Source organism: Pleurodeles waltl, chromosome 4_1 (assembly GCF_031143425.1).
Source record: "Pleurodeles waltl isolate 20211129_DDA chromosome 4_1, aPleWal1.hap1.20221129, whole genome shotgun sequence".
NCBI lineage: Eukaryota > Metazoa > Chordata > Amphibia > Caudata > Salamandridae > Pleurodeles > Pleurodeles waltl.
The window spans coordinates 956,841,496-956,856,068 of record NC_090442.1 but is presented as its reverse complement, the minus strand read 5'-3'; positions in this window follow the sequence as shown (position 1 = coordinate 956,856,068).

Sequence of the window (14,573 nt, the reverse complement as noted above, 5' to 3'; positions counted from 1 at the left end):
ATTTATTCCAACATCCATGTACACACAATTTACTTTAACTATCAAGCAAAGAACATTAACTGATGCTTGGACATTGTGTTATCGTACCTTACAAGAATATACCTTTTTCTCTCCTGCTCATTCCTCTCAATCACACCTTGATTATTTGTTCATATCACATCTTGTGCACCATATTTCAAATTTGGAAATCAGTCCATGTTAATCTCTGACCATGCTTCAGTATTTGCAGATTTAGATCTTATACCACATACCCTGGGAGACAGGAGTTGGAGATCCAATAATTTGTCACTTCTTGAAGTTAACTTCACTCAACTTTTTGAAAAATTTGCAGCTCAATTTTGTATTGCTAATAATACACCTGAGGTGTCCACTTAGACTATTTAGGTTGCATTCAAAGCAGCATCCAGAGATGTAATCATTTCACATGTGGCCAATAGGAAAAAGTCAGCTTCTAAAAAATTACTCCAAACTATGAATTGTATTAAACAGCAAGAGCACATATACTCTGGCTTATGTCTCAAGCAAAATTTACCTTTAATAAGAACTAAACAGAAATCACTAACTATTATCTCCTTAAATCCAGTGCAAAATATTATGGAGGACAAAATAAGGGCCTCATTATGAGTGTGGTGGACCATCGCACTCCTGGTGGTCCAACCGCCACATTACAACTCTGGCGGGCTGACCCATCAAGGGACCACAGTCCTCGCCAGGAACATTGTTCCCGATGGGTTGAAGGCAGTCTGAGTTGTACTCAGCAATGGCAGCACTGAACTCAGCACCACCTTACTGATTACAACTCAGCTTTCTGTCAACCTTTCCATGGTAGAGACCTGCTATGGAAAAGCTGGTAGAAATCCAGTATCGGGGGCCACGGTGGGACCACTGCACTGCCCATGCCCATGGAATGATCAGTGTGAGGGTCCCACTGCCCAGCATTATCGGAATGTGCACTATCTGCTGTGCAGACTGTGCATTTCAATGGTGCTGGTGTGTTAAACAATTGGATTTGGCTCCCTTAAAGGAGCCAAGGCCAATATCCTAGCACTGTTCCCGCTGGTCAGCCCTGCAGGAAAGTGTAACACAATATTCCTGCTGGTCAGCCCAGAGGGAACATTGTAATACGCTTAGGGGGGAGGCCACCGGCATGAAATTGGCATCCTCCCCACGGGTTTCGCAGTCCTGTGGTAGGACCGCAAAAGTCATAATGAGGCCCTAAGTCTAGGAAACATCTTGCAAATTGTCTTAAGATTTAAAAAAGATCATATTAGCCTCATCATCATAAACATCTTTATTCGGTTCAAATAAATAAACCAGAAAAGGAGCACAACATCACATATCATAATTGCTGTAACCTCAAAAGACCAAATAAAATTAAAAATCACTTTGATTACAAAAGAAGAGCGGTCATAAAATCCCTCCCCCACAATAACTTGTTCTTAAATACTCTACACTCCATATCACACGGGCTGTTCCTAAATAACAGGGAGCTTACTCTAAATCCGTTCATCATTATCATTGTAACTTTATTTCAGCTTTTGGCCATAAAAGTACAATCATCCAACACCAGAACATTAAAATAATTTAAAATCTCATCTACACAGCAGCCAACAGCAGGGTGCATACGTAAAACCCTAACCCAGTTCAAAAGTAGAGAGGCAATCCCTTTGGATCTGTGTCTCCACATATATGCTAAAAACCGGGAGAGAGTAAATACAATTGGATATGCCAGATTTGTTCTAAATATTTTGAATGCAGTTCTAAAATCCCTGGTACCCAAATTTTGACATATCAGAATTCAGGCCATCCTATGAGCCAGATATTGGAGACAAAATAGCAAAATATTCTTTAGGAATTTCTTGGTCTCAGTGCAAAATAGACAACTCATCTCTGATGAGGAGGCAGAGCACCTCCACTTCTCTGTAAATTAGTGGACTGGCAATATCCCAATCTGGAACTTAATATACAGTGCTCTAGCAGCCAAAGTCTCAATAACAGTGATATATCCCTCCAGTGAGTAGGAGTCCTTGAATTCTAAATAAAATGAAGTCAAGGAACTCACTCTAACATGTCTATATATTTCAATTCTTGTTTCTCATCAAAAAAGGCAAGGCCTATGATCTGAATGGTTTCATCATAGAATTTTATCTACACTTTTCCAAACTTTTAACTCCAAAATGACACCATCTCTTTACATATTTTAATACATCTTACTCTGCTGGAGATTCTTTTGAAAATGCTTGAATATGTCTTATTCAAAAATGATAATAAAGATCGTAAAATGTGTAAAAATTACAGACCTATATCCCTTGTTAATTTAGATTATAAAATTTAGCAAATTTCTAGCTCTTCATCTTGAACCCATCCTTCCTCAGTTAATAGAAAGAGAAAAGTCTGGTTTTATTACAGGGCGACAACTCTCAGATAACACTAAACTATTTTTCAATGTCTTGAGTTAATCTAAACTGTATCAGCTCTCCTTGGCAGCCATTGCATTGGGTGCAGAAAAATCATTTGATCGAGTGAGTGGCTTTTTATTATCTCCTCCCTCTCTTGGTTTGGTTTTGGTTTTAAATTTATAAAACTATAAAACTGCTAAACTCTTTCCCTGAGGCATCCATTTTTGTGAATGATCTTATATCGTCCCGTTTTACACCTCATCGGGGGTGTCCGCCAAGGCTGTCCTCTGTCTCCCCTTTTATTTGTTCTTAATCTGGAACCCTTTCTAATGAAACTTGGTTTGAATCCTGATATCTATGGCTTCCCATATGGAGATGATCATTTAAAATTGTCCGCTTACGCAGATGACATGTTTTAACCACAAGTTTTGTTACCAGCTTTCCTGATGGAAGTCACTAATTTTGCCTCAAAATCAAGATATAAATTAAACAAAGAAACAAGTGAAATACTCCATTTATATAACATATGTTTTCATGATGATTTTGTTTCTTCCCACTATCACTGGAATCAAGATAAAATTTAGAGCCAGATTTATGCTGGCCTTGCGCCATTCCAACACCACATTAGCATCATTTTTGTTATGCTAATGTGGTGTTGGAAGGGGAAGAATGCTGCACCATATTTACAAAGTGGTGCAAATGCTTGCATTGCACCACTTTGTAACCCCTTGTGCCACATTATGACTGCGGCCAGCATAATGTATGCAAGGGGGGCATTCCGGCGCTAGGGGGAGGCGTAAAAATGGCGCAGATGAATCTATGAGATTCCTTTGCACCATTTCTATCGGCATTTTTTAATGCCTGGTAAGTGCAGGAGTTAAAAAGAGGCTCCCATGGACTACAATGGGCTGCTTGGTGCTTTGGAGGATTAACGTCATCATTTTTTACACTAATCCTGCAAAGCTCCAGACTAGCATAAACAATTATGACCCTAGTCACCCTAACTACCACTGTTTTAAATACAGTGCTACAATGGTGGCGTTAGGGGGTGCTAAGGGGCACTTTAATAAATCTGCCCCTTAATACCTGTGTCTTTGGTTCAAAGACTCCACCAAAAAGGTACTTTCTTCTAATATGACACATTTCTTACCACTATCACTTCTCTTACATCAAAATAGAGCCCTCTCTTTTTATATTTGTGGGGTAGATTGGACACACCAATGATGATGATAGTCCCAAAAATATGTTTTTATTAATCCAATATGCCTACTAATATCCCCTGTCATTATTTTAAAAATATTTATTCAGTCCCATCTGGATTCTTATGGAACAATAACAAACATTGAATGTTCCTTCAAAAACTTCAAAAGCTTAAATGTTTGTGAGGAGTAAACTTGCCGGATTTTCATTTATAACATACTGCATTCTTCCTCAAGCAAGCTTATTTTTCATTAAATGAGGATGTCCCTATTACACCACCTCTTAGGGTGGATGTTGAAAATGCTTTTCTTCACCTGTTCTCTCTCTGAGAATGTTTAACTTTTATGCAGGATCCTCTTTCTCTCTCTCTTCCTATATTAAAAAATACCTGTAAGATTCTGTGTCCCGTTTTTGGTATCCATAATCATATTAAGGATCAATTCTTACATTCCTAAATCTGGCACTATACGTATATTAAGATTAATAATAAAACTATTTTTTTGAAAGTGTGGCATACAAAAGGTCTCAAATGGTTTAATCTACTTTTTGATAATGATATTTTTCTTTGTTTTACACAAGATCAACTATGTTTTCCTTTCCTGCCTCATTTTCAACTAAGTACTTCACTAATAAACGTAATTCAAACAATCAATGAGAACATTTCAATTGATTACAATCCACTTCTCAAACCTTACAGCTAAAGACTTTATTATTATCCTTTACTTCAGTGTCATGCATTTACCTTACAATCACATCTCCTCCAGAGAATCAGGATAAATCCACAGTAGATTTACAATGGGAACATGACTTGGATATGTCTTTCTCAATCTCCTTATGGAATAAGGTTTGGATCAAGATAAGGAAATCTTCCAGAGCAGCTGGTGCAATTCAAAATGTATTTTTTTTATAATAGTCTATTGAAAACTCTAAGCACTTTACATAAAATAAACTCTACATCTTTACCATCCTGTTGGTCTTGTAAAGTTTCACCCCTAGACCTTAAACACATGTTCTTTCAAATCTCTTCTTCACATCAATTTTGGGTAAGGGTATGCCATCAAATAAATTCCATTTTCAACATACATCTTCTTTTTAGTTTCACACATATATTCCTGTGTTGTGTTGCAGAAGAATGGTCACCTCATCACAATAAGATTATTTTCTTAGACTTACTTCTTGCTGTTGCATTCATATCAGATCACCAAATCTTGGAAGGAATCTTCCAATCTATCTTTTCAGGCTTGATGGTGTGGTGTTTGCTACAACCATGAATTCGACAGACTTTATATTAATCCAGTGTCTCTTGCTATTTAGAGAGACATCCTTTGGCTACCTATCACAACTTTCCTGGACTCTTTAGCTCAGTCTGCAAATGCACATAACCCTCAATCTGAAAAAGTCCCCTAACCACTGTGAATTAGTTGTTATAGTTATTTGTAACAGTCATACAAATTTAATAGGAATTTATAATGATTACTTATTTTTTAGCAATGATATAGTATCTAAGTAATTTTCATGAGCTTTTTAAGCTCTTTCACCTTTCTTCTCTCTTTCTGTTAATGATAACGTTACAATGTTCTGTCTTATCATATTATGTTTATTGTATTTGCATTGTATTAATTGTTTCACTGTAAAATGATAATAAACTTTATTTTCATTCATTTCCAACCGTATCCATCCATCTCCAGACATAACAATCAAACCAATTAATTTACTTATAAATCCATACATCCATCAATCTAGCCATTTATCTTTTCACTTACCCATCCCTCCATCCACCATTTCATTTACCCTTTCATCCATCCATCCCCTTTTGATCACCTACTAATTCACCCTTTCACTTTATCCACCCATCCTTTTACTAATCCATTCATCCATTCATCCAATCCATCGTCTATCCATCCTTTCACTAAGCCATCCATCCCTTCACTCTTTCATCCACCCTTCCATCCATCCACCCTTTAACTCATCTTTCAATCCTTTCCCCATCCATTCATCCGGCCTTTCACTTATCATCCATCCAACTTTCATCCATCCATCATCTACTCCCACTTTCACTCATCCATCCATTCTTTTACTCATCAATCCTCATACCATCCATCCATCCTTTCACTCATCCATTCATCTTTTCACCCATCCATTCAATGTTCCATTCACCATTTCACTCAGCTATCCATCCTCTGACTCATCCATCCACCATCTGCCCATCATCCATCCAACATCTGCCCATCCATCATCCACCCACCCATCCATCCATCCATCCAGCCATCCATCCATCCATCCATATGTCCATCTATCCACCTACCCTTTCAATCATCCAGGCATTCTTTCACTCACACATCCATCCATTCTTCCTTTCAATCATCCATCCACCCTTTCAACCATCCATCCCCCTTCCACCCATCATCATCCATCTCTCCATTTACCCTTTCATCCAACCATCCATCCATCTTTCCACTCACTCATCAATCCATCTTTTCACTTATCCATTCATTCATCCTATTACTCATCCATCCATTCATCATCAAATTGTAGATAGAAGAGGTCCATCAAGAACTCCACCCCAGCTGTAGCTGCTAAAGTGGGCGATTCATGATGGCCCTTCTTGAACACTTTGCTTATTGCAATTCCTGGAGTTTATTCATTAGTTTTCTCAAGTACAATTGATTGTAGAATGTCCTTATAATTCAATTAGCTGTAAATAGTTTTTCCTCTACCATAGATCATAGATTTCACCCCATGAGGATTAATTAATGAATATAATTGTCAAACACAAAAAAAAAAATAGGCCAGAGTAGTAATATCCTGAGTCTCTAGCCTAGGACCAGTGGTCTCCCTGGGGCCCCGTCAGGGCTAAAAAGTATTTTTTGAAAAAAACTCAGAAAAAACTGCTTATCTCTCTATGGATTTTTTTTTAAATGAGCTCTCTCCTGCACTCCTATTTTATTTTGCCACTTGGGTGGGCCAGTTCCTGGCATCATTATCAGCCAAAAATAGAAGTTGACACAGGGGGCCCCCCTCCTAGGACTTTTAGAAGCCTCGGGAACAAACACCTCCCTGGGGATATGTGTCAAAAATTATTCCAGAGCCCCGTAGCCCCCCGCAGCCTGGGGACAACCACCTCCCCCAGGCAGCATATTAAGAAAGTAATATGGGGGTCCGTGCCTGGGGACCACCACTTCCCCAGGGCAAAAATAGGGAGGTCCTGCAGACTCCTCTGGCTCAGAAGTAGCTGTTTGCTTTTGCTTAGCAGGAGCTGAAAGCTCCCACTATGCAAAAGCAAATACTCCGGTTTCAGCAAGCCAGAGCTTTAAAAATACTCCTGCTTACTGAAAGCGAAGTTTTCATCTGTTTTTCCTGTATAACATGTGGGCAGGAAAAGAGCTAAAAACATTGCTCTTCCATGCAGGGAGCAGCTATTTGCAGGAAACAGAGCCATCTGGCGCCATGGGGAGGTAAGGATCCCCCACTGTCCCCAAAACCTTAGACTGGGTAACATGTGGCTGTACCTCAGGGATGGGGTTTCTGAGCCCTAAATCGACCTAAGGAGGGGGCCATGTGGCCTCCCTACTTTAAAAAAAAAAGCATTTTGCCCTGGGGACCTTGTATTGGATATTTAACCCAATGTTTACATTTCCAATACTACTCAAAGAATTTTGAGTTACTTTATGGAGAAGTGTCTTAAACACAGGCTGTCTTTTTACAGGGGTATTACAAATAAAGAGAAGGGATCGGAGGATTTTATGGTCCAGTGTACACCCTCCAGTCAAACTGATAATATAATATAATACACTGTTCCAAAACTGGCGAAAGGGAAAGGGAAGAAGTCCTGATAATCAGGAGCACAAGTCCTCGCACACCACATTTGGTGTCATGCTTCATCATCGGACAGCTCCTCGTCAGGCCGGCACTGCAATGCCTGACGGGCACCCCCCGAAGGGGGGCTCTTTGCCGGAGATCTTTTAGTTAATGATGAAGCCGCGGAACCGAGTGTGGGTCCGAGAAAGAGGAAAGAAAAAAGACAAGAGAAGAATAAAATTGGCTCAAAACCCTCACTAAATAATTTATTGTTCGCTGTTGGGAATTGGTCAAGATTAAAAAAGTAGCAAGGGAGTGAAACAAGAGGTAATGCTCAGACACTCGTACAAAAATCAGGATAAAGGAAGACGGTAATTATCCGAAATCCCTCAGTATAAGGTCAATATACGGTCGACATGTTTCGCGTCTCTCATGGTCCAACAGGATCCCTTGACGCTTCTTCAGGACCTATTTATTCATTGGACTTCTCCAATTGAAAACAAAGGAAAAATCATCAGCTCCTGCAACCTAACGCTCACAGTCAAGACGTCATTAGTCACTTACTAGAGATAAACCGGACTGGCTTTCCTTTCCTATCAGTCACCCATCTCTATTTAGAGGAAGTGTTTCATGGGATCACGCAGGCCTGTTGCCCGGTTCACAATGAATTTGTGAGGTTGCCGGCGTGCAATGACGCACCTACCCCCGCGGCTGCGTTCCCAAATCTACAGGGGTAACCTGTAGTAGATCACAAAATACAATGTAATGCTTTTCTTCAAACAGCGCATCATACTCTGTCTTCAGAATCTGTTGCATTCTCTAGTAGACAAAGTCAAGTATTAAGTTCGAGACCATGCTCACCTCATCAATGATTCAAAGTTTCAGTTTAAGCAGTTCTCCAGATAAAGTTTCATCCTCCTGTTTCTTGTCATGTTCTGTGGATAGCATAAGTAATTGATGCAAAGTAATTCTTTTATTATTGTGTGCAGCTAATCCAGTTGATAACTTGACTACACACAACAAATTCAAGTCTATACTCCTTTGTAGGTAAGTTGTGAGAAATTAAATTAAAACGCTTTTCCCAGTGCCAGCTTGACCACTGACATAATAGAATTGGCTTAAATATTGAACATTTAAATTCCTTCTTTTCATGGAGGAATCCATGCTCTATTATACCTCCATATATATTTCTCTCTGCTTGTTGTTCAGTTGCCCAACTAACTACTCCAAATCAACACCTTCTTGTCTTGATTGTTCCATTGCAGTTTTCACCTCATGCCTGGCTATGACAGTTTAATTTTCAATTGTTGGTTGTCCAACATGATCTTGACTAACAGGTTCTGAACTTTGGCTACTTTGTGAACTGCTGTTTGCTATCTCAGTGGCAATTGTTTCCTCCTGTTCAGTCTCATCATTTAACACTTTCAGGTAGTTGGGAAACAATGAACACTCAATGCTTTCTTTCACAGTGATGAAATAATCTTCTTAGCAGTCATATCGTCTGAGTAGTTTCAAAACACCAAGGCTTGAACAGTTGCAAAAGTGCTAAGTAGTAAAACTCTCTTTTCTAAGGAGTTTGACAGCTAAGGGCATGATTTAGATCCTTACTGATGAGGTTACTCCATCACAAACGTGACGGATATCCCATCAGCCATATTAAAATCCTACTATATCCTATGGGGATTCTAATGCGGCGAATGGGATATCCGTCACCTTTGTGACAGAGTATTCCCTCCACCAGGATCTAAATCAGACCCTAAGTGTTCTTTGGCTTATTACACTACCTTTTGCATTTCAAACTAAATACCTGTCTCCACCAAGTATGGCATATTTCCCCACATGTTCATTTTTTGTCACATTGTTGCTGTTCCTGTAGTGTTGCAGAATCTCATAAAGACATATGTTTTCTAGTTATGGACTTCTTCTTGGAAAACTATCCATCATATTTGTTTTTACAATATCTTTACTTTCCAGATGAAACTCTGCTAGGTACTGTCAAACGCCTGGCGTGAGTGGCGATCTGATGGCCCGGTCTCTTTAAGAGAATGGAGTATATGACAAGCATACTCAAATATTACCAGGTCACCCTGGTAAAAAGAAGACCTTAGAATTAGTACGATATCATTTTTGGTGGCCTACTCTTCTACCCAACACAAAACAGTTTGTACAGAGATTTGTTGTTTGTGCCCATGGTAAAGCTATTCATCAAGCACCTACAGGTTTACTACACTCTTTACTTACATCTCCATATTCATGACATACCATCTCCCTAGACTTCATCACAGAGTTGCCCAAGACAGAACTTGGACAGACAGCAGTATTGGTTACTGTAGACATTTTTTCCAAAATGGCCCAGTTCACTGCTTTACTTACCTCAAAGATCCTTGCAGATACCTTTTTATAATCTATAGATAGCCTACATGGCCTGGTATCAGTAATAGTATCTGATAGGGGTCCACAATTCATCTTAAGGTTTTGGAGAACCTTATGTGGAATCCTTCAGCTAGAGGTTCACCTATCCACATGTTATCATCCACAAACAGATGGCCAGGCAAGAAGGGTGAATCAATGCTGAGAACAATACATAAGGTATGAGTTATTGATAAATACTGCTGACTGGGACAGCTATCCTTGGACAGCAGAATTTGCTTATAATAATGCACACCAGAGCTGCACCAAAATAACCCCATTCCTATATAATTATGGTCTACATCCTCATTTCTGACTGCCCTGCCCTACACTTACAATATCGAAAGAGGCTCCTAGAGCACAAGATTATATAGACCACATTTAAGTATTACAACAAACAGCCCAAGAAAATCCTGAACAAGCAAAACTTGTCTATAAACGCAATGCTGATAGACATTGTAGATCAAGTCCTGACTATCAGGTCAGAGATCAAGTATGGTTGTCCACACAACAACTCAATGTAAAAAGTCCTCAGACATTCCAACCATGTTACATTGGCTCATATCCCATTATCAAGAAGATCAATGACGTCGCTATGAAATTCGATCTCCCATCATCATTGCGAATACACCCGGTGTTTCATGTGTTTCTATTAAAACCTGTCTACCTGGAACTGTGCTCCCCCAAGACCCACAGCTGTTGTTCTGGACCAAAAACCTGAATTCGAAGTTGAGGAAATATTGGACTCTAAACATATACACCATAGATTATTCTATCTGATACATTGAAAAGGCTATTGATCAGAAGATCATACTTGAGAACCTAAACGTCATGTACACACGCCTCAGCTTTTGCATATTTTCATTCACCGTTATCCTGGTAAGGTCAAGTCGGTGGGGGGGAACCTCGGGTGTCTGCAATGAGCAACAATCTGGAGGATGGAGCACATAGCCCTTTTAGACAGCACGCTGCACATGTAATGACTGCTTGTCATTCAGGAATTCACGCTTACTTCTGCTTCCCTGATTTCTGGTATCCTACGTTCTCTGCTCTCCTTGGTGCCACAGGCTCTCTCTTGCTGATTCCCATCCGGCTCCATTCTTCATCCTCATCTCAGCTCTCTCCTTCCTAGTGGCCTTCTCACTGGATGGCGGGTCTGCTGCTGCTTCATTCAAGTTTGTTGCATCCTGCAAGAAAGAAGTTAAACAAACATTGAAAAGTTGGCGCATTGTCTTTAATGTGGTAACCAGCTCATTCCTTCATCCCAGTAGACCAGGCTGGATCATTGTTATCTGATCTGCCTGGCCTGCAGGGAAGTTGGGAACTTTCTGCATGTCCATTTTACTCTTGCAAAAAAGGTAGGATCCTGACAGATACTGAGTTTCTGCAAAAGACTTCACAACTCTGTTTTGCGTGCTAGCAAGGCCTAGCCTGAACCAAACATTTCCTTTAGACTTTGAGTAAAAACTGGCTGAGCTCGACCTGCCACAGCAGTCATAGGAACTTATCTCTTTATTCAAAAGCATTTTCAATCTGATACTGTACAAGTCCTTGGTTAGAGACTTTTCTGCAGAAATCTCCTCTCACATTTCCTTCATCTCTGTCTTCTCTGATTTTATAATATACAAAGTGGATTAACAAGCAACAGCAATGGAGCTGTCTGCCACAAACTGTATATCCATATTTACATGCCACAAATTGGAAATGACAGAATTATAGCCATTACATACATAGAGGCCTCTACTCTTCTCAGATTTTACATATTTTGGGTGATTTTTGTGGCAGCATATGTCTGACTCCAGATAAAAAGCTGTTCACTCTTCCTTTGGAAATGTTAGCTCTTCGAAATCCAAATGCCACCTTGTATAAAATTTTACTTTACAACTATATTTTTGAAAGCGATACTTGCCACATCTATGTGTTTGAAAGCGTTGAACTTGTTGTTTTAGGCCTTTATCATCATTATCTTTTTAGATGGCACAAGTAACATACTGTTATATGAAAGACAGTATATAGTCATCACTGTCTGTTTGAAATTCCGGTGCATCTTTTATTCATAACAGCATGTGAATATGAGAAGCACCTCTTACGGGGTGTGGCCAAGCTGTTGAAGATGCCAGACGCGAGCTAGAAGAGCTTCCCGCCCCGCCCAGCTTATCCGGCCATCAACGGGGGCTCGAGGGCCGGCGGCGCCTGGCTGGTGAGGGCGCAACGCTGCTGTTGCGCCCCGGGACACGGCACTCCCAGGCGCTAACCTTTGGAGGCGGCGGGAGGCGAGAGGGTCCGAGCCCATGTGGGTCCGCGGCCTGCCAAGTGCCGGTGACCGCCGGCCACGGCCTGGTGGTGGTGCACGCTCTGGGCGCCGCAAGGCCGGACCATCGAGGCCTGAGTGTGGGAGACATCTGGAGGACCGGCACCCCCACGGAGTCAAAGAGGAGCCTGCAAGCTTGGGAGGCGAGTGTTGCCAGGCCTCGGCCTCCCGGTTAGAGAGCCATGACATTGGAGGGGGGCTTCAGGCCTCCTGACCACGTGGCTTGCATTGAGCAGCCTGCTCCGGCAGGACCACTTCTTAAGACTACCTGTGGGCCGGAGCTGGCAGCCGTAATCCCGTGAGCAGTGGAGGGAGGTTGACTGCAGGTGCATTACAGGCCAGGCTGCACGTGCTGCTGCGCGGCACCATACAGGGAGAGCAGGCAAGCGGGCCCAGCCTTTTGATGGTTTGGTGAGGCACCTGCCCTGTGAGAGCTCGAGGCGAGGAGGCGACAAACTTTGATGCTAGGTGCGGAGCTGGCGGCGGAGAGAGGATCCTTCCAGCCTCGTGGTGCTGGGCAAATTGCGCCATCGTGGTGGCTTACCAGGAGAGTGTAGATGCTGGCTCGGAGGACCTGAACTGACGCGTGGCTGTCGCACTTACACTATTGCTCCCCTGACCTGGTCCCGTGGATTTGGTTGTCCGTGCTGGGTAGCGCCAACTGCGCCGTTTGCGGTGAGTTGCCCGGAGTGCGCAGTGGTGCTGATTTGGAGTGTGGATGGACTTTGGCCATGGCGGGAGCGGGACGTCTTCGCTCTGGCACTGGTGCCGGGAGGGCGCAGGATGCTGCGGCGCAGGACAGTCAAAACCTGGACGCTGTGTTGGCTGCAGTAGAATGCATTGGCAACTGGCTGGAGCATGCCCACACCTCATTGGAAGCCAAGATTGACAAAGTAGCCAGTGACCTTATTCTGCTGCACACTGACCATCGCAACCTGGAGGACAAGACAGGTATGTTGGAGGTGAGAGTGGATGAGCTAGTGCCGGTGACGTCTCACTTGGAGGCCAACATGGGGGATGCCCTGGCACGAGTGGCGGAGCTGGAGCGCCACGTGGAGGACGAGGAGGGCCGCACCCTACGGAATAACACACGAGTGGTGGGCTTGCCGGAGGGTGCAGAGCGCCGGAATGTGGTGACTTACTCAGAGAACTGGCTGAGGGGGCTAGTGCCAGAAGGTGCCTTGACCCCCTTTTTTTAGGTGGAACGGGCTCATCAAATCCCCACGCAGCCCCGGCACCCGGGAAGTGGCCCTCGCCCCATCATAATACATTTGCTTCATTATGTGGATCGTGACATCATTCTCAAATCGGTGAGGTCCGCTCCGCCGCCCCGAGTAGATGATGCACAAATAATGTTGTTCCCGGACTATACTCTGGCAGTGCAGCGAGACAGGGCCTCCTATATGCCTTTGAAGCGCGGGCTTAGAGAGTTGCGCCTGGAGTACTCTCTATTGTTTCCAGCCAAGCTCCGCATCATAGCTGAAAACAAAACCCACTTCTACACCACTCCAGAGGCTGCATGGGACTGGCTGGAGTCAACGGGCCGCGTCTCAGCCGTAAGGTGGAGAGGCGCCCACCTGCGTCGCAGAACAAGCGTGGCCGGGGGCGGCGCGGACGAAGGAGGGGTGCTGGTACTGCTGAGGCAGGAGAGGCACGAGGCGCTGCAATCGGCAGCAGCGATCAGCACTTCCCCGAGGGTGTCCGAGTCAGATACTGAAATCTCGCAGCCCTCCAGTGACCGTCCTGCCACACTGGACCGGCTCTCGGAGTTGGGTTTCCCGGATTGTCCGGCGTTAACTCCTGCCACTGCGGACGACCTCTTCTAAGCCCTGCTTTGACATATCTGGAAGCCCGGGGGGTACTGTGGCCCTCTGCTTGATGTAAATGGTGGGCCTGGCTCACGGAGAGGGCATATAATTCTGTACGGGCAGCCTGATGGTCTTAATGCCAGGAAACCAGCTGTTGCACTGATAAACTGTGTGGGCTCCGCTGGTGCTGTGGTTGTCTCAGATCATGGCCCAAAAGCCCGGCCCACTGTTGGTCCTCCCTTCCCCCCTACTGTTATCCAGTATAGCCGGGCTGGTTGGTTTAGAGCTTGCCTGATTCCCTGTGTGATCTGGCTTACCCCACTCTCCTACTGCTGGAGGATTAATATGTGTGATCGTGTTGCTGAAAGTTCAAGTTGTTGGGTTTGGGCAGGAGCCGGTTGTTCATCTGCTCTGATGGTATTGGCTTTGCTTTGTTTATGTTGGAGGCACTGCGCGAGCGATCGGTCTGGGCGTGAGGTCATTGACATTCTGCGCGCTGCACTGTGCTTAGGGCCGGGACGTGTGGAATGCGCGCATACTAAGCTAAAACCGCCATGACTTCTTGCACTGCACTCGCCTGGAATGTGCGCGGTATACATATGCCTAGGCGCAGGTGTTCCATATATTCATATCTTAAATGGCACTCGG